Here is a 20,036-nt window from a genome sequence, read left to right as displayed (position 1 = left end):
ATGTCTGTGTGTATGTGTGTGTGTATGTATGTATGTCACCAACAAACTAGCTCATGTTTCTCGGCACTGGCTGAAACGATTTGACCCGAACATGTTGCATTCGACTTGGTTTAGGGTCCCATAGATCGAGTTTTATACAGATTGAAGTTTCGATAAGTAGTTCAAAAGTTATGTATAAAAATGTGTTTTCGCATATATCCGGATCTCATTTATATGCATGTAAACGATGTCCGGATCCATCATCCAACCCATCGTTGTATAGGTATTCAAAAGACCTTTCCAACGAGTCCACAACATTGAAGATCTGGCAACCCTGTCTCGAGTTATGACCACTTAAGTGATATTTATGTACTTTTTTGAAGCCGGATCTCACTTAAATGCATGTAAACGATGTCCGGATCCATCATCCGACCCATCGTTGGTTAGGTAATCGAGAGATCTTTCCAACGAGTCCACATCATTGAAGATCTGGCAACCCTGTCTCGAGTTATGACCACTTAAATGATATTTATGTACTTTTTTGAAGCCGGATCTCACTTAAATGCATGTAAACGATGTCCGGATCCATCATCCGACCCATCGTTGGTTAGGTAATCGAAACCCCTTTCTAACGAGTCTACAAAATTGATGATCTGGCAACCCTGTCTCGTGTTATGACCACTTAAGTTATATCTGTGCACTTATTTTTCTGGATCTAAAAAATATAGCTGAAATATGTGTCCAAACCACTCATATTACCCATTGTTCGTTAAAAGTGAGGAAGGCATCAACCACATAGGTGGATTAAGTTAGTTTTTTTTTGTAAATCTTTATGAAAATAGTAACTTAGGGGATGAATAAAAAAATATATCGAGAGTTCCCGTAGTTGTTGAAGATACTAAAATATCTGTAAAAAAAAATCTGGGTGCAAAAGCTCTGGTGGATGTGCACCGTTATCATAGTTTTTTTTTGAAAATGACATTATTTACAAAATACAATATTAAAAAAAAAACTCAAATTTTCAAAGTATGCAATATGAGTATTAAACGAAGCGAATTTTTTCATGCTTTTTTCACTTTATTGGGGTTTTTTTGGATAATACAAAAAAAAATCACAAATTACCGTATTTTTTCGAAAATACTAAAATTTTTAAAATCTGCAATATAAGTATCAAACAAAGCAGAATTTGGTTCGCTTTTTCACATTCATAGGGTTTGTTTTTTTTAATATTTTTTTTTACAAAATACCGTTTTTTTCGAAAGTACTCGAATTTCCAATATATGCAATCTGGGTACCAAACGACGTGAAATTTTAGTAGCTTTTTCACTTTATTCAAGCTTTTTTTTATAAAATACTAAAATTTTCACAAAATTCCGTATTTTTTTAAATTACTCAATTTATTAAAATATGCAATATGGGTTTCAAACGACGCAAAATTTAGTATGATATGAAGCATACAAAATTTGTATGTATCTATGAAAGATACAAAAATAAGCTTCGTTTGACACCCATATGGAATATTTTGATAATTTGAGTATTTTCGAAAAAAAAACGGTAATTTGTGAAAATATCACAATTTTCAAAGAAAACTCTAATAAATTGAGAATACATACAAAATTTTAGTTCGTTTGATACCCATATTGCATATTTTGAAAATTTGAGTATTTTTGAAAAAGATACGGTATTTTGTGAGAATTTTTAGTATTTTCCAAAACAACTCTAAGAAAGAGTTAAAAGCATACATAATGTTGTTTCATTTGATACCCATATGGCATACTTTGAAAATTTGTGTATTTTCAAAAACTACGGTGATTTATGAAAATATCAGAATTTTCAAAAAAAAACTCTAATAAATTGAGAAAACATACAAAATTTTAGTTCGTTCATACTCATATTGCATATTTTGAAAATTTGAGTATTTTTGAAAAAATACGGCATTTTGTGAGAAATTTAGTCCAAATAAAACTCTAAGAAAGTGTTAAAAGCATACATAATTTTGTTTCATTTGATACCCATTAGGGTGGGTACGGATTTTGAAAAGTTCTCAGATCAAGTACTGGTGTGGTTCCCCTTGTAGGGCATACCCATAGGAACTCTCACGCCAAATTTCAGCTCATTTGGTTGAAAACTGGCTTGTCTCAAGCGAGTTCAAGTTTACATGGGATTTACTATGGGAAATTTTGAATTTTCGTTCAATCGCTCCTACAGGCCTGGGGAAATCATGTAGAAACTTCTAGGATGGCCAGAAATGAGCGGAATCGTCTGGAGAACAACTTTCCCTAAGAGACCAGGCCGATTCGGTCAACCCCCATCGAGCTCAACGGCAATACATCCTGGGTTTTCGGAACCAACGGTTTTCCCCAGAAAAGCATCAAACTTTCCTTAGCATGCTATGAATGTTTGATCAACACCGCGACGCCACATGTCAAACAGCTACCACTTGATTTTGATTTTGCACCATAACAGTTTTTTTTTCTTATTTGGAGGTCCAGAAAACAGCTAAATAGTATGAGGATCACCATAAATGATAATTCTATAGTTCAAAAAGTAAAAAAAAGTTATTCTTTATAGGCGATGCTAGTCCACGTGGTAGCTGTTTGACATATATTTTGAACAGTTTGTGAATACACGAAAGTCTTGCCGAAACTATCTGCGTACCCGGTGAAAATAAAAGAAATTGTTTCGTCTGCGCCGGAAGTGGAAGTGAAAAATCCAAACGTGTTGGAGGAGCTGGCAGCTGATAGCCATCAAATTCTGACCTAAAGAGGTCTTGCGGGAGCTGGCCAATGTGCGAAACCTCTTGAGCTGAAGATCATCTCGAAGAAACGGTTGGAAATTACCTAGAAACCGACGACGGAGAGGCCGAACTCAAGAATGAATCCGTCAAGATACAAATTACGAAGCTCATCTGGTTACGAAGACTCTGTTGCTTGGTGAGACCTTTCCTTTTAATACAGAAAACACGTTCATTTACACACACATATTGACAATTCATTGAAGACAACCACGCCAACCTTACTATATACGCGGTAGGGTGTTCCCTTGGTCGTTCGCTGTGAGTTGTGGATTGCCTGCTTCTCTAATGAAGGTTCGACTGAGGGGACATGCTTATTAATTTCTCGTCGCTCCATACCCTCAGTGACGTGATGGGGACAAGGGCGTCTATGCAAAGTGTCCCTACACCCGCTACAAATTTCCGGCGCTTGGGGAGGGAAGAGGGAAACCATTTTGATCTATGCGCCGGAATTTGTAGCATTAAAATTCGTGCAAAAAAACTTATGCACGTGGGTGTACAGATTACGGAGTAAAAGATGATCGAATTGTTCACCTAGCGCTCACATGTGTTCCAGGACCAAGTTGCCTGCGGGTATGGGGATCATACATACATACATACATACAAAACCGTTGGTTCCGAAAACCCCGGATGTATTGCCGTTGAGCTCGATGGGGGTTGACCGAATCGGCCTGGTCTCTTAGGGAAAGTTGTTCTCCAGACGATTCCGCTCATTTCTGGCCATCCTAGAAGTTTCTACATGATTTCCCCAGGCCTGTAGGAGCGAATGAACCAAAATTCAAAATTTCCCATAGTAAATCCCATGTAAACTTGAACTCGCTTGAGACAAGCCAGTTTTCAACCAAATGAGCTGAAATTTGGCGTGAGAGTCCCTATGGGTATGCCCTACAAGGGGAACCACACCAGAACTTGATCTGAGAACTTTTCAAAATCCGTACCCACCCTAATACCCATATTGCATATTTTACATAGATCTAGGGTTTTTCTCAAAATTTATTTTCCCTAAAAGAGCACGCAGCTAGCAACATCTAAACTTAGAAACATGTACCCTCCCTGTAAAGGCTTATGAATTGATCTCAGTTGAATGGTTCTCCAAATCTCTGAATTGCAAATGTAACATCCTGGAGCAGAACTGTTAAATTCTACTAAACACCAATTGAATTGAATATTGCATATTTTGAAAAATATAGTATTTTCGAAAAGATACGGTAAATAATTTGTGAAAATTTTCGAATTTTCAAAAAAACCTGATAAATTAAAACAGCTTACAAAATTTCAATTCGTTTGATACCCATATTGCAAATTGTGAAAATTTGAGCATTTTTGAAAAATTTCAAGAATGTTTCATGTTTTAACATTGAAAATCGAACCTTTAGTTGCTGAGATATCGACATTAGAAAATGGTGGGTTGTTTGGGTGAGACTTAGAAAACTTCAATTTCCGCTTTCTTTTTTTTTAAGCCTCAGTATCTCAGCAACCAGAGGTCCAATCTTCAATGTCTCTTAGACAATTTCAAAGCAAATTTTCTGAACTTTTCGAAAAACATATTTTTAGAAATAGTCACTCATGGTCACTATTTTTAAAAATCGAAAAACTGCAGATATTTCGCTAAAATCAAACTTTCGGTGGCTATATCTTGAAGGCGGAGCCCTTTATCAAAAAAATTGTTAAGTACTTTTCGATTGCAAATTTTGATTATGTGAAATTTCGATTTTTTCCAAAAATCACTATTTTTTCAATAAAATTATAACTCGGCGGCAGATTTTTTGACCATACTTCACTACGGCTCAAAAGTTGCGGATTTTTGTCTTCTAAAACCGTATCAAAAAATCTCGAAAATCAAAAAATACGTATTTTGGGAAATTGAGTTTTTGTGAAAAAAAATTTCCGTGTATCATTTTTTTCTCAATAGTCCTCAACAATATCAACAACTTTGCTGAAGACACCAAATTGATCAGAAAATTCACTCAAAAGTTACAGCTGTTTGAATATTTACGTACCATTTTTGTATGGACAGCTGCCAAAATTGTATGGAGACTTGTATGGGTGAACCAATGACACAAAATAGCTTCTTTGGTCATAGGGAAGGCCCCCAAAAAGTTTGAGCCAAATCAAAAAATTACAAAAAAAACCATTTGCAACATGGGTTTTAAAGGAAGCGAAATTTTGTATATTTCTTTCACATTATTAAATTGTTTTTGTAATATCATTATCGTTATCGTCTGACGATAATTTTATCGATTAAAAACCTTGTATTCAATGGAAATTTAATAAAAAAATGTTCCCAATAAACAAATCATGACTTGACAGAAGGTGAAAATTGAATTTAAAATAACATTAAAATTATTGAGTTCCATTGAATCCTTTGATTTCACTGAACATTTATCGCAATCACAATCAGCCCTCCCTCAATCGCCGGAAACCGCCAATTCCAATTTTGGCACTGTTCCGTCAGTTCACCCGAACAATGCGCTGGAATCGATCGATCACGACGTGCAACTACCACCTGGTCATTCAAATTCTGGCTACGTGGTGCCTTCCTCAAATCACCTCGATTTTCTGACAAACCCAGTCGGTCAACAAACTATTTTCGATAATGGTTATTGCCGGTTTCCGCCCGCAGGTTATCCACATTGATGAGACCTTCAAAAAACCCACGTCTGAGTACTGTCTCTCGTGCCGGGTGTTATTAAAAAGAAATCCCATTTCTTCGAGTGCACCACCTTGTCGAGATAAGCATCGCAAGACTCTTCAGGACAGGTTGTGAGGGGGTATGTAAATGCGCCACACGGAGAAATCTATCAACTCGGCGTGAGCGGAAGCAGCGATAGCACACTTAATTAGGGTTTAACAACCCTCCCGTAGATCCGACGGCCAAGTCCGGAACCAAATACAGACCTTGGCCCTGCCAGACAGACAGACTCACTCATCATCGTGATATTTTACATGATGAATGTGCCACTGCTGCGTCTGCTGGAACAAAATAATTACCAGCCAAGCCACTCATCATCGCCGCGCGTTTGGCCTAATGTTTAATGTGCCACTGGCTGCTCTGCGTGTTAATATGTTGCACTTTGATGAACCCGGGCACGATAGAACGACATCACTAGCTTATGAGGCAGGGAAAGGTAACAAGCCACCTTTGAGTGAAAAATTATGCTCGAGATTCGCTGTGTGATATGACGAGAACCTGCTGCTACTGGTATTGTTTGATGGGGGTCTCTGAGGCACGTCATGTCACCAAACTGGGTAGCCAGACGGAGTTCCACGCTGACTCTTCCAGACAATCCAGCAATGTATAATGAGTTGTTGAACCTGAGCCGTTCATTACTTCAAAACAAACAGTAAGATGTATGTAAATTGTGGTGTTGGAGAAATGACTGCGTAAATAAGTGCACTTACATCATTATGCATTATTCAACGTTATCAACAGATCAACTCTGAATTCAAGGTAGGCTCCAGACTAAATTGAGTCTCAAACAGAACTAGACTCAAACGATACGCAAAAAACCCATTAAATTACTCCCTTCAGGCAAAACAGTCAAAGTAACCAACCACTAAATCTCCCCCAAGCCAAAGTTGATATTTACTGCCAGAATTGGTGACTAAACGTGCCATAAAGCACCAAACTCCACATGTGCAAGCGCGCGCAGCGCGCCTAATATCGATTTTCATCAATTAATTCTTACACGCGTTTGATTTATTACCCCCCGCGAGATGCAATGCAGAGCTCTGCGTTTGCATACCCCGTGACCTTTAATGGGGGTGACTTAATACCAGGTTCACCGAACTAAGCTAGAGCACAAAAAAGAAGTATTGCCTGATTTATGGCAGCTCCATGAGTTGGCAGCCCGAGCAGCAGCAGCAGCACAATTGAAGCACCTGCTTTTAATGATGGCTTTTATTTATTGTGTGGGAGTACCTCCCTTGTGCGCTTCAGGGGGTGGTTAGTTTGTTGAGCTATTGGTGCTCATTATGGGATTGAGGAGGAGGAGGAGGTGGAGGCGGTTTTGCAAATATGGAAGGTGAATGTGTGGTTGAAGAGTTGCAAAATGTGTGCGATTACGCGCCCGCCCCGAACTTTGACATTTGTGAGGATAAAGCTGGCGCATTTTCCGTGTACAATGTTTGGAGTGTATGAGGAAATTGTGAAAATAAAATCGAAAAACTTTCAAGCACGTCCCACGAAGGGAAAGGAATAGTACTGCATTTTCTTATACTTGAGTACTGTGATAGAAAAACAATTGTTGCAACTGATTTTGTGATTAACCATTAACCAAAGCGTTTTCCACCAAGATTTTTGTTACACACATTCAAGTTTCCTCAAGTTTTCAAGAACTATCAATATATTTTTTTATTCATCTTCTCAAGTACTGTCTTCAAAACAATTTACAACAATGTTGAAGTTTGAATCCCAAATTACATCGATAGTTTCCGTTGACGTAAACACTTAACTGTTTGGGTGCAAAAAGCTCTGGTTAATGTGCACCTTTAAAAGTTTGGTTTTTATCTTGAATTATTTTGTTTTTAATCTTCAATCTCCATTTATTACTTATGTTTAATTTGTATTATTCATATTTTTCCAGACAATTATTTATTTATTAAGTGTTTTTCACATTATATGCAATATAATTAACCTATTTTTGTGAAATGTGAAATTTAAATTTTTGTGCAAAATGACAGTAACTTAAAAACTAAGTCGACAACCTTTTTTATTTTTTGGAGTCATAACAAACATTTTGGTACAAAACAATGTATAAGTTCTCTTTTCAAAATATAGTTTTTAGCTGTATCTCGGATTCCTGTAATTGAAATTCTTCCATTTTAGAAAAAGATTTGTGAAACCCGAAAAATATACTCAAACATGAATTTATAAGTATAGATACCGTCAAAAAGTCATTTAAAATTTCATACGACTACTTCTAGGCTAGATACTAATTTTAGGCTAGATTTTTAGTCCTCAAACATTTTTTCCTTTGGAGTCCAACTAGTTAACTTCGGTTGAAATGACAATAAGTTATGGGTAATTCTCTACCAACTCACACGAAATCGGGAAAAGTTGCCCCGACCCCTCTTCGATTTGCGTGAAACTTTGTCCTAAGGGGTAACTTTTGTCCCTGATCACGAATCTGAGGTCCGTTTTTTTATATCTCGTGACGGAGGGGCGGTACGACCCCTTCCATTTTTGAACATGCGAAAAAAGAGGTGTTTTTCAATAATTTGCAGCCTGAAACGGTGATGAGATAGAAATTTGGTTTCAAAGGGACTTTTATGTAAAATTAGATGCCCGATTTGATGGCGTACTCAGAATTCCGAAAAAACGTATTTTTCATAGAAAAAACTAACTTAATCCACCTATGTGGTTGGAGCCTTCCTCACTCATTACCAACAATGGCTGATATGATGGGGTTGTACACAAATTTCATCTATTTTTTAGATCCGGAATAAAAAATATAACATAAATATATCTTAAGAGGTCATATCTGTTTGGACCCGTTGGAAAGGTCTTTTGATTACCTAACCAACGATGGGTCGGATGGTGTATCCGGACATAGTTTACATACATTTAAGTGAGATCCGGCTTTCAAAAAGTAAACCAATATCACTTAAGTGGCCATATCTCGAGACAGGGTTGCCAGATCTTCAATGCTTTGGACTCGTTGGAAAGGTCTTTTGATAACCTAACCAACGATGGGTCGGATGGTGGATCCGGACATAGTTTACATACATTTAAGTGAGATCTGGCTTTCAAAAAGTACACCAATATCACTTAAGTGGCCATAGCTCGAGACAGGGTTGCCAGATCTTCAATGTTTTGGACTCGTTGGAAAGGTCTTTTGATAACCTAACCAACGATGGGTCGGATGGTGGATCCGGACATAGTTTACATACATTTAAGTGAGATCCGGCTTTCAAAAAGTACATCAATATCACTTAAGCGGCCATATCTCGAGACAGGGTTGCCAGATCTTCAATGTTTTAGGCTCGTTGGAAAGGTCTTTTGATAACCTAACCAACGATGGGTCGGATGGTGGACCCGGACATAGTTTACATACATTTAAGCGAGATCCGGATATATGTGAAAACACATTTTTATATATAACTTTTGAACTACTTATCGAAACTTCAATCTGTATAAAACTCGATCTATGGGGCCCTAAACCAAGTCGAATGCAACAGGTTCGGGTCAAATCGGTTATCGCGATTTTACGAAATTTTTTTTGAAAAAGTTACTTTTTGCGTTTCTCTTTGTTTCGTCGTCCGTGTCTGTCGCGGGTGACCATGAACGGCCATGATCAACGACGACCAACTTTTTCAAAACTTTTTTTCGTAAAATCGCGATAACTCGTGATGTTTATAAGCAAACCCCTTATGTCTATATATCAAAATTTTTGTAATTGTCTGCTCTACAACTTTGTAGAACATTGTTACACTCTAAAAAATAACCCTGCAAAGTTAGAAAAAAAACGAAATTTTAAAATGAAAAATTTTGTTCTAAATGAAAAAATGACCCTTCTGGGTCAATGTAGATTCGAAAAGTACATTAAATTTCCCTTAAAATTACATGTTCCAAATTTTTTTACAGTCAAGTAACGGAAAATTAGAGAATTTTTAAAACTTTTTTAGTGTTTTTTTCGATGAAAAATACGTTTTGTCGGAATTCTGAGTACGCCATCAAATCGGGCGTCTAATTTTACATAAAAGTCCCTTTGACACCAAATTTCTATCTCATCACCGTTTCAGGCTGCAAATTATTGAAAAACACCTCTTTTTTCGCATGTTCAAAAATGGAAGGGGTCGTACCGCCCCTCCGTCACGAAATATCAAAAAACGGACCTCGGATTTGTGATCAGGGACAAAAGTTACCCCTTAGGACAAAGTTTCACGCAAATCGAAGAGGGGTCGGGGCAACTGCTGTGTGAGTTGGCGGAGAATTACCCTTATACTTTTCTGAAAATTTTTTTTTTAACATTTTTCAATATTTGGAATCACCCTAACTTGGTTAGGACCACCTTAATGACCAAATATCAAAAATAGGTGTCTGAAAATTTAGACTAAGGAACTTATTGATTCGTTTTGGACTTAAAAAAACGATATTAAATTTTCATATAGAATTGCTAAATACAAACGAGCAATTCTTCCAAGAATGATCAATTTTGTTATTGATTTTTTTTTCATTTTGATGAAACTTCATGAGTACTTTTCTGTGACAAAAGATAACATTTTGCTTTTTTTGCATTCCTTATGAGTTTTCAAAAATAAAAGTTACACTAAAATACCCATTTTTATATTCGACTTTTTACACAAAAAAAGCAATGCGCAAAATATTCATTTCTGGATATGTTTTAGATGACAAAAATTGCCATCTTTGAATTATTCAAAATTGATTGACAGTGATGCTTTCGAAAAAAGGAAAAATTAGGAAAAAGGTTTTTTTTTCAATTTCATATAAATAAGCTACAAAGAAAATTACAAACCCCGAAAGATTTGTAGTTTACACAGGAGAACAGATTTTTTTCTACATCACCAAAAAGTATTGAATTTTTATGTGACTATAACTTAGTGAATATTCGTCCGAATATCAAATTTAAAAAAATTAAAATATCGTCAAATTTTCCGATTTTCGAAATTATTTCAGAATTTGAAAATGTACGTAATCATTTTATTTTTATTTTATTTTTTCACCTTGACCATAGCTCAAAAGACGGCATTTTTGTCATCTATAGCTTATAAAAAATTAGATTTTTCGAAAATGGTTACTCAATCGTCGAAAAGTTGAATTAATAATGGGTATGAGTGTAACTATTTTACCTGCAACTTTTTCGAAGACACCTAATCGATCAGAAACCCCGTTCTCAAGATACAGATTTTTGAATATTTTAATAAACTTGCATAGATGCAAAATGACCAGAATGCTCATAGAAAAAGTACACACAAAAGTTAATCAAATTAAAACATTACAAAAAAAATCTCAGAGAAATGCTCAGATATGAAATTTTATAAAATGCCACAACAACCACAACAGACAAAAAAAAATCTAAACCCAAGCTCATTCAAATTAAATTGTACTTTCAATTCAAACATTTTCCCATCGATTAGATGAGAAAACCACGCGTGGCTCGATTTTGAATTCTATTATCAAAGGTGAAGTACACCCATCGAACAAAGTGGGGGAAGAAAGCTCGTGCGCAACTAATCAACGTCACCGCCATCGCCCAGATCATTTCACAGCTGAAGCTTGCTCAAAAGAGAGCTTAATTAAATTTCACATCATGCTGTTTATGTTTCATTTTCACAGAAAATTAGGCCTGATTGCTGTTGTTGCCCCCCTGCTGCTGCTGCTGCTGGTTGATGTGCTCGATTGAAGAGAGAAGTAAAGAAAAGGGGGGCCCTTTTTTGCGCTGCCGATTGGAAAATGCGAAGTTCACGTGATATGACAACTCTTGGGTCGTTCTGTCGAGTCGAGCTTTGAGTCAACCGGCTAATCGCGTCACCACTTTCACGCTAATGGAGTCCATCGATGGAAACCGTGACTTTCCTCTCGCGAAAAGAGTTTTAATTTTCCATCCCACCTCCGACCTCCGACGGCATTTTCTCGCATGCAAGGCTATAGGAGGAAATTTTGTTGCAAAATAGCAGCGCTCCGGCTTAGAGCGGTGGTGCCATCAGGAAACGTGTAATGACTTTAAAGTACAGGTGATTACCGGCTGCGGAGGGCACGACCGCGCTGGTTGACTTCGCGCGGGAACCCCTTCTTTGTTTGGGGGCAGCCCTTGATTAGCCAAATTTGAAACCTCAGCCAGCGGAAATGGGAAAGCTGGGCTTCACACGATTCTACTGCATGTGGAATTGGAATTGATTGGGATCAGTTACATTGTTGCGATTGATTTTGGTTTGCGTTTTGAAGCAATTGAAAAGGTTAATTTTTGAATAAATTTGCCTCCTATAAGCATTTTAAAATTTCTTAAGGTAGAGTGGGGCAAAGGGTCGCACCTAATGGCAATCATACTGTCGCCGGTGATCATACATATTTTTGATTGACTTTTGGACTCGACCTTCACCGATTTGGACCAAACTTGGAGGAAACGTTCATCTATCAATAGTAAACAGAAATCCCATGTTTAGTGAAGTTCGGACCATCCCTCTATTTTTTTCACCGCCCTCTTTTTTAACGATTTTTTTTTAATCAGTTGCTTATTATAGCATTTTTACTTTTTTTTAATTTGGTAAATTGAGTAATTTGAAATAAGTGGTGTTTATATAACTAAATTATCATTTAGTATCATTAGTCATCAGTATCAATTAGAGTAAAAAAACTAAATATCTTAGCATAAATTATATTTTTTGGTCTAATCTTCGCAGAAATATTTTTTTTCTGTGATTTAGAATTAATGGTTTTTTGTTTGTGTATGATTTTTTGTTCATACGAAAATGTTTTGGGAAAGCTGATGACAAAATATTTTTTTTAAATTCTATGGTAATTGGATATGTAGTTAGATGGTTTCAAAGATTTTGTGATCCTGATTTTTTGTAAATTTCAAATATTAGATCAAAATGGCAAAAAACATACATTTTCTCTTAACTTACACAAACTTCTTTTTTATACTATTTTTTCAAATCCATAAAATTGACCCTAAAACTTGCCGAAAACCCGAATATGGGCTTCCCAGGTTAAAATTAAATATTTAAATGGCTGGTGTGCACCATTGCCCCGAACGTACTATTAAAACATCAAAATATTGTGAAAATGAATCCTTTAAGATTTTTTTTGCTCTTTTCATTGAAAATAATTTCAAAATTTAAGAATCAAAAGTAATCTATTAAAAAAGCCAACTAATTTTAGACAATTTCGATTGTTGTACTTGATTTTTGAACCTCACGGAAAGAAGGTTTATCGTGAATCTTACTAATTTTCGGTTAAAAACCCTAAAAAAATTGGTTGTTTTTTCAACCACGATTTTTTTAGCTGGAAATCCTAAAAAAAATTCCTGGATTTGACAGCTGGATCCAGGTCCTAAAAATGATAAATCTAGCTAAATTTTTAGTAAATTTTACTAATTTGCAAGCTGGAAAAATGCTGTCAGTCTCAAAAGCTGTATGTTTTGAGAAGGTCTGTTAGCTATTTTAGCTAGATTTTATGGTATTCTTGCGCGTTTTCTAGTTAGTCCAGCAATTTTTTTTACTGTTTCAACCATTTTTTTTTGAATAATTTTCAAAATTTTCCATTAATGCCACCACAGCGGAAACCTTTTACCCAGCCTCTTGGCTGGAATAGCTAGCTTTTTTGCTGTTTTTGCAGGTATTTTGGTTAGTCTTACTAGTTTTTTTTAGCAAGATTTAAAAAAAAACATTTTTGCCCAAAAAGCTGCTCGTATTTACCCAGCCTTTTGGCTGGTTTAGCTTGTTTTTCGTTGTTCTTGCTAGGTTTTTGTTAGTTAAGCTAATTTAGCGATTATTCACACTAGTTTTTAAAATAATTTTCCAAAAAAGGCGTTTCTGAGTTTTAAGACTAAATAAGTGCTTTGGCCTAAGTACTATTACACGGTTCAATTGCAATTTACCTCCAATTTTGCGGTCCAAATTTTCATCCTTTTCTCACGCGCTCAGCTAAACTCTGGTGATCCGACGTACTGCGAAGAGGAGCAGGAACCAGGTTCGTTAAAGATTTGGGCGGATTTGGCGGACGCAGCTCCAGCCCGTGGTGGATTCAGAGGAGGATTTGGTTCTCGCGACGGTGCCGGTGATGGCAAGATCCGCACCCATGGAGGATATGTACCTGATGTACTCGCTCACGATCAAAGAGTTCGAGATCATCGATTTTTCCATGAGCCGCTCGCTCAAGGACGAAGTGCTGAAGATCATGCCCGTCCAGAAGTAGACCCGTGCCGGTCAGCGTACCCCCTTCAAGGCGTTCATCGCCATCGGTGACTCCAACGGCCACATCGGTCTCGGCGTCAAGTGCAGCAAGGAAGTGGCCACCGCCATCTGTGGTGCCATCATCCTGGCCAAGCTGTCGGTCATGCCGGTTCGCCGTGGTTATTGGAGTAACAAGATCGGCAAGCCCCACACCGTGCCCTGCAAGATCTTCGGCAAGTGCGGTCCGCTCCTGGTGCGCCTCATCCCGGCTCGCCGTGGTACCGGCATTGTGTTAGCTCCGGTCCCGAAGAAGCTGCTCCAGATGGCCGCGGTATCAAGGATTGCTACACGCCGACGCGCGGTTCGACGACCACGCTGGGTAACTTTGCCAAGGCTACCTACACGGCCATCGTCAAGACGTACGCTTTTCTGACGCCCAATCTGTGGAAGGACCTGCCGTTGGCCAAGACGCCGTACCAGGAGTACGTCGACATTCTGGAGAACACCAGCAAGACCGGCCAGCGCATAATTGAGCTGATTACGGCGAATAAAAACAATGCAAGCGACCTTCACGGGTAGTGTTTTGTGGCGAGAACTTCAAAACTTGGCAATTTTTGCGCGCGGTTTACTTGGATCGAGCTTGCAGCTGACTGGTTTTGTTTGTTTGTTTATGTTTTGTTTTCACAAAAAAAAATCTGTGAATTGACCGTGTACACGATCAGATTTAACTATTCATTTTGTAAAAATCGAGCAGTTAGGTGTCGAATGGAGCACCGGATTCAAGTGGTACAAATATGAAAGTTCTCCCATTAGGAATAATTGAGTGGAAGTGCTCCATTGTGATGCATATTTTTATTAATAGAGTCCTAAAGCTCCATGTCAATTTAATGGTAATTCAATTTTGATTTCTTTATTTTTTCATTGCTAAAAAAAATTACAAGAAAACATTTTACATATGGTACCCTCACAAAGAGTTTTTTGTGAAGCAATGCTGCGAAGTATTTCTTTCAAAATTTATTCAAAAATCCACTTAAACCCTATTTTGGCTTTATCCTTGTTACAATAATATTAGCTATTAATTTATGTTGTTTTACGTTTCAGATATTTGCATCTTCAAAATAAGTAGTCTCTTTAAGCTTTTTTTTCAATTACGATGTTTAATTCAGTTTTTAATCTACAATAAAACTTTCTATAGTTTTTCTTCCTTATTCCCACCACCACCATCAGGAGGACCAGCTTTAACCTCATTGCTCTCTGAAAAAAAATATGTTTAAGAACATTTAAACAATAAGTGATAGTTTAAATTTTTACTTAACGTAAGCCAACAATTGTGGTCGCTCGACGTGTTTATATTATAACAATATTTTTGGAAAAAGGTCCATGTTGGTTTAGCATCCGGAGTATAAGCTGAATTAAGGACCATCGATAGTTTAATTACTCCGTCGATAGCTTCCAATAATCCGTTTACTGAAAAATATCTACCTTGATCTAAATAGATCAGTCTATAGTTTTTAATTTTAAGTTTTTAGTTTTTAGTTTTTAGGTTTTTAGTTTTTGTTTTTAGTTTTTAGTTTTTAGTTTTTAGTTTTTAGTTTTTAGTTTTTAGTTTTTAGTTTTTAGTTTTTAGTTTTTAGTTTTTAGTTTTTAGTTTTTAGTTTTTAGTTTTTAGTTTTTAGTTTTTAGTTTTTAGTTTTTAGTTTTTAGTTTTTAGTTTTTAGTTTTTAGTTTTTAGTTTTTAGTTTTTAGTTTTTAGTTTTTAGTTTTTAGTTTTTAGTTTTAGTTTTTAGTTTTTAGTTTTAGTTTTTAGTTTTTAGTTTTTAGTTTTTAGTTTTTAGTTTTAGTTTTTAGTTTTTAGTTTTTAGTTTTAGTTTTTAGTTTTTAGTTTTTAGTTTTTAGTTTTTAGTTTTTAGTTTTTAGTTTTTAGTTTTTAGTTTTTAGTTTTTAGTTTTAGTTTTTAGTTTTTAGTTTTTAGTTTTTAGTTTTTAGTTTTAGTTTTTAGTTTTAGTTTTTAGTTTTTAGTTTTTAGTTTTTAGTTTTTAGTTTTTAGTTTTTAGTTTTAGTTTTTAGTTTTTAGTTTTTAGTTTTAGTTTTTAGTTTTTAGTTTTTAGTTTTTAGTTTTTAGTTTTTAGTTTTTAGTTTTTAGTTTTTAGTTTTTAGTTTTTAGTTTTTAGTTTTTAGTTTTTAGTTTTAGTTTTTAGTTTTTAGTTTTTAGTTTTTAGTTTTTAGTTTTTAGTTTTAGTTTTTAGTTTTTAGTTTTTAGTTTTTAGTTTTTAGTTTTTAGTTTTTAGTTTTAGTTTTAGTTTTAGTTTTTAGTTTTTAGTTTTTAGTTTTTAGTTTTTAGTTTTTAGTTTTTAGTTTTAGTTTTTAGTTTTTAGTTTTTAGTTTTTAGTTTTTAGTTTTTAGTTTTTAGTTTTTAGTTTTAGTTTTTAGTTTTTAGTTTTTAGTTTTTTTTTAGTTTTAGTTTTTAGTTTTTAGTTTTTAGTTTTTAGTTTTAGTTTTTAGTTTTTAGTTTTTAGTTTTAGTTTTTAGTTTTTAGTTTTTAGTTTTTAGTTTTTAGTTTTTAGTTTTAGTTTTTAGTTTTTAGTTTTTAGTTTTTAGTTTTTAGTTTTTAGTTTTTAGTTTTTAGTTTTTAGTTTTAGTTTTTAGTTTTTAGTTTTAGTTTTTAGTTTTTAGTTTTTAGTTTTTAGTTTTTAGTTTTTAGTTTTAGTTTTAGTTTTTAGTTTTTAGTTTTTAGTTTTTAGTTTTAGTTTTTAGTTTTTAGTTTTTAGTTTTTAGTTTTTAGTTTTAGTTTTTAGTTTTTAGTTTTAGTTTTAGTTTTTAGTTTTTAGTTTTTAGTTTTTAGTTTTAGTTTTAGTTTTAGTTTTAGTTTTTAGTTTTTAGTTTTTAGTTTTTAGTTTTTAGTTTTTAGTTTTAGTTTTTAGTTTTTAGTTTTTAGTTTTTAGTTTTTAGTTTTTAGTTTTAGTTTTTAGTTTTTAGTTTTTAGTTTTTAGTTTTTAGTTTTTAGTTTTTAGTTTTTAGTTTTTAGTTTTTAGTTTTTAGTTTTTAGTTTTTAGTTTTTAGTTTTTAGTTTTTAGTTTTTAGTTTTTAGTTTTTAGTTTTTAGTTTTTAGTTTTTAGTTTTTAGTTTTTAGTTTTTAGTTTTTAGTTTTTAGTTTTTAGTTTTTAGTTTCAAAATCACGCTGGTAATTTGCAAACGTTGCTGCATTTACTGGTAGTTTAAGCAGAACACTCGGGAAAGGTAAACTTTTCGTGTACTCGGTTTTCTCAAATTAATATAAATATTGCTTTTATTTGACAGGGAATTATAATTCATGACACCTTTGCAGAAGATGACCTTGTACTGGGATTAAATCAGGTAAGGTAGTTTGTAAATAATCATTGTGTGATTGATGTTTGTTGGGGTAAGGAATCATTTCTCGAGTTTTTTTTTATGAAATGAGATTCTGGGAACTTGTTAAGGAAGAACCATAGTGATAATTTAAAAAAAAATCCAGACTTACTCGTTGATTTTTTGTCGCCCGGGTGGCCGATCCTAGCTCAACATCGTAAAGTGCCCTCGGAGTAGTAAAACTCGCCATACAATGTCACCAGATTGTTAGCCCGATTCCACCTGTTTTTGCCAGTTGCCAAACAAACCCATTGTTTTTTCTGAAATTATCAAAATTATGATTAGAATTTTAAAAAACTTTTAACCCTTTTCAACAGTACTTTCTTACAGCCTTCCATGTATTTAAATGGAGCGAAAGAGAACATTATCACGACCTAGAACTGGACACCGTAGAAATGCTGGAACTTTAAGCTCTGCCGGTCGAAAAAGATGCGACGGGTTTCGATAAACACGTCCAACCGGTAACGCCACTCGGCGTTCCGCGGTCGTCTCTGGACTACGATCACCGTTGAGGTGTTGCTAAGGGCGCCGATAGAGGAAAGCTGGTTGGCCCGAATGGACCATGGATGTTCCGTGCGATCTTTTCGAAGCGTCGTGCGTCGATTCGTTCCCGACAGTTGCAACTTTGGTGGCTGTTAAATTTACTTACATTACAGTCGTAAATGACAACAATCACTGCAAAACACTTTACAGAATCACTTAATTTCACTTCGCGTCACATCACCTCACTGTTTTATTCTTTTTGCGTTAATTTATAAAACATACAACCACTCAGGATTCAAGGCAAACATGAACTGACAAGCGAATCCGTGAGCTGTCATTTCTACCTAATTTGTCCTTAAAATTTAGATAAAATTTAGCTAAAATAGGAGCTCTTTTAGCAAAAATTTTACTGTCAGTGGAATGCAGGCAGTCAGTTGCTGCCAGCAGAATAGCAATCGGTGTTCCTAAATTTCAACAACAATGGGTCCTGAATTTTTACTAAATAATTAGCTGGTACAACTAAAAAAGTTGTGTTTTAGCCAAAAACGAGCCAGCTAATTGCGATTGTTAAATTCACGATGGAACTCCTTTCCGTGCTCCAATTATATTTGCATGAAAAAAAAACCAAAAATTTCACAGATGTTACATTTTTTAACATTGAAAATATGGCATTAAGTTTTTTGAGATATTGGCAAATTCAAACTTCAATTTTCCTGTTTGCGGCAACCAGAGTTCCAATTTTCAATTCGTAGACGAAATTTCAGGACATTTTTTGAACTTAATAAAAGATTCTGAAATGGTCACTTTTGGAGTTAAAAAAAATCGAAAACTGCAAATTTTTAGTTAAAAACTTTACCGTAAACCGGGGTGACTTTGATAGGATTTTAATTTGTTTTTAGAATATTTTCCAACAGGTAAGGTTTTTCTCAAGGTTATTATTTTTAAAACATGTACTGGGGTAGACCACACAAAGTCCATGCACTATTTCGGAAAAAAAGTTTTTTCAATAATGTTTAGAAAAATAGTTACGTTAAAAATCTTAGTTTTAATTCCGGGGTGACTTTGATAGTCATAGTTTTTCTTGTTAAAATCATATTTAAGATGTTCAAACTTTATTTGTACGTTAAATGTACCATCACTAAAGTAGCAGATATAGTTTTTAAGAAAAAAAATCAATGTTTATATTTAGTTTACTAAGTGTATAAGCTTTTTAGCAAAATACATATAAATTTTAGGTAAAATTGTTAAAAAGTCGGAATTTTGCCTGAAATTTGTTGAAACTAGTTTTGTTTGTAAAATTATCGATTTATATTGCATTTTATACTGAATTCGAAGCACGAATTACAAGTTTACACATTTTACATGAAATTTGTTCAACTGAAATTGCCTAAAAAAATTGGAGATTTTTTAAATTGTGTTTCAAAAACACATATTATTTATTATTTACAAACTTTTTAACCTTCTTCTAGTAGAAAATTGTCCAAAGAATCCGAAAATGCATTCCGTTTTCCGATTAAAAATCATGTTCATTGAGAAAATCATGACACTTTGAGAAGTGTAAAATAATGACTTTCATCAAGATTTTCTTAACTATAGTTAACTAACTTTTTAAACTTGTCAAAATTTTATGAAAAGTTCTTCTTGACGTACTTTGAACACTTCTCTACCACGGTCAGTATGTTTCTAAACCGTTCTTTACGTATTTTAATTGTACTCTTCATTTTGCGGAAAAATCGCAAACCTATCAAAGTCACCCCGGCTATCAAAGTCACCCCGTTTTACGGTACTTCAAGTGGTCATCTCGAAAAAGATACACTTTATCAAAATTTCAGTTGTTAAGTTTTCGATTGCAAATTCAGTTTTTGTTTAATTTTTATTAGTGAGATTTTTTTTCCAGAAAACACTATTTTCAAAAAATCATAGCTCGTCTGCAACATTTTTGGCCGTACTCTACCAAAAGTAGCGGGTTTTTGTCATCTAAAACAAATGAAAAAAAATCAAAACAAAAGTAAAATTATATGGAATTGGGGAAATTCCATTTTTGTGGAAAAAAGTCAATTAAAAAATGGGCCTAATATATTTTTAGTCTTTAAAATGGCCTCTTGTTAGGACCAAAAAAAAACTAAATTCTCTGTATCAATTTTTTTAATGATTGTGGACTGTGCTTGCAATTTTGCACAAAATCTAGAGCAATCTCATTTTTTTGTAAATACCGTCATCAGGGGTGACATTGGGTCTGGGGGTGAGATTGGGTCATACAAACTTCAGCATTTTTCTGTTTCAGTAGTATCTGTTTTATTCATGTGATTTATCTCAGGTTACTTTTCGAGAAAATGGAGCAATTTTAGATGATGACGTTTTTTGGTTAAGACCAAAATCAAAGATCAAAGATCATCATCAAAGATCAAAATGTAGTAATGTAGTATTTTTAACGGTTTTTTTTAATATGACAATCATAATAAATGCTTTTGAACATATTTGGGAAAAAAGCAACTAAATCTACTTCATGCAACACTATGAATTTCAATTCCAAACC

At 34.5% G+C, this 20,036-nt stretch overlaps 1 protein-coding gene and 1 pseudogene across 1 annotated transcript in view; one reads left to right on the top strand and one right to left on the bottom strand.

The window, feature by feature from the left end:
- LOC6051215 (calpain-11) overlaps positions 1-20,036 on the bottom strand; it is a 156,886-nt gene that overhangs the window by 89,973 nt on the left and 46,877 nt on the right. The window lies entirely within an intron of this gene.
- Positions 13,518-14,225, top strand: LOC119766636 (annotated as a pseudogene).

The sequence above is a fragment of the Culex quinquefasciatus genome, chromosome 2 (assembly GCF_015732765.1).
Source record: "Culex quinquefasciatus strain JHB chromosome 2, VPISU_Cqui_1.0_pri_paternal, whole genome shotgun sequence".
Taxonomy (NCBI): Eukaryota; Metazoa; Arthropoda; class Insecta; order Diptera; family Culicidae; genus Culex; species Culex quinquefasciatus.
This window is presented reverse-complemented; position numbering and strand designations above follow the sequence as displayed.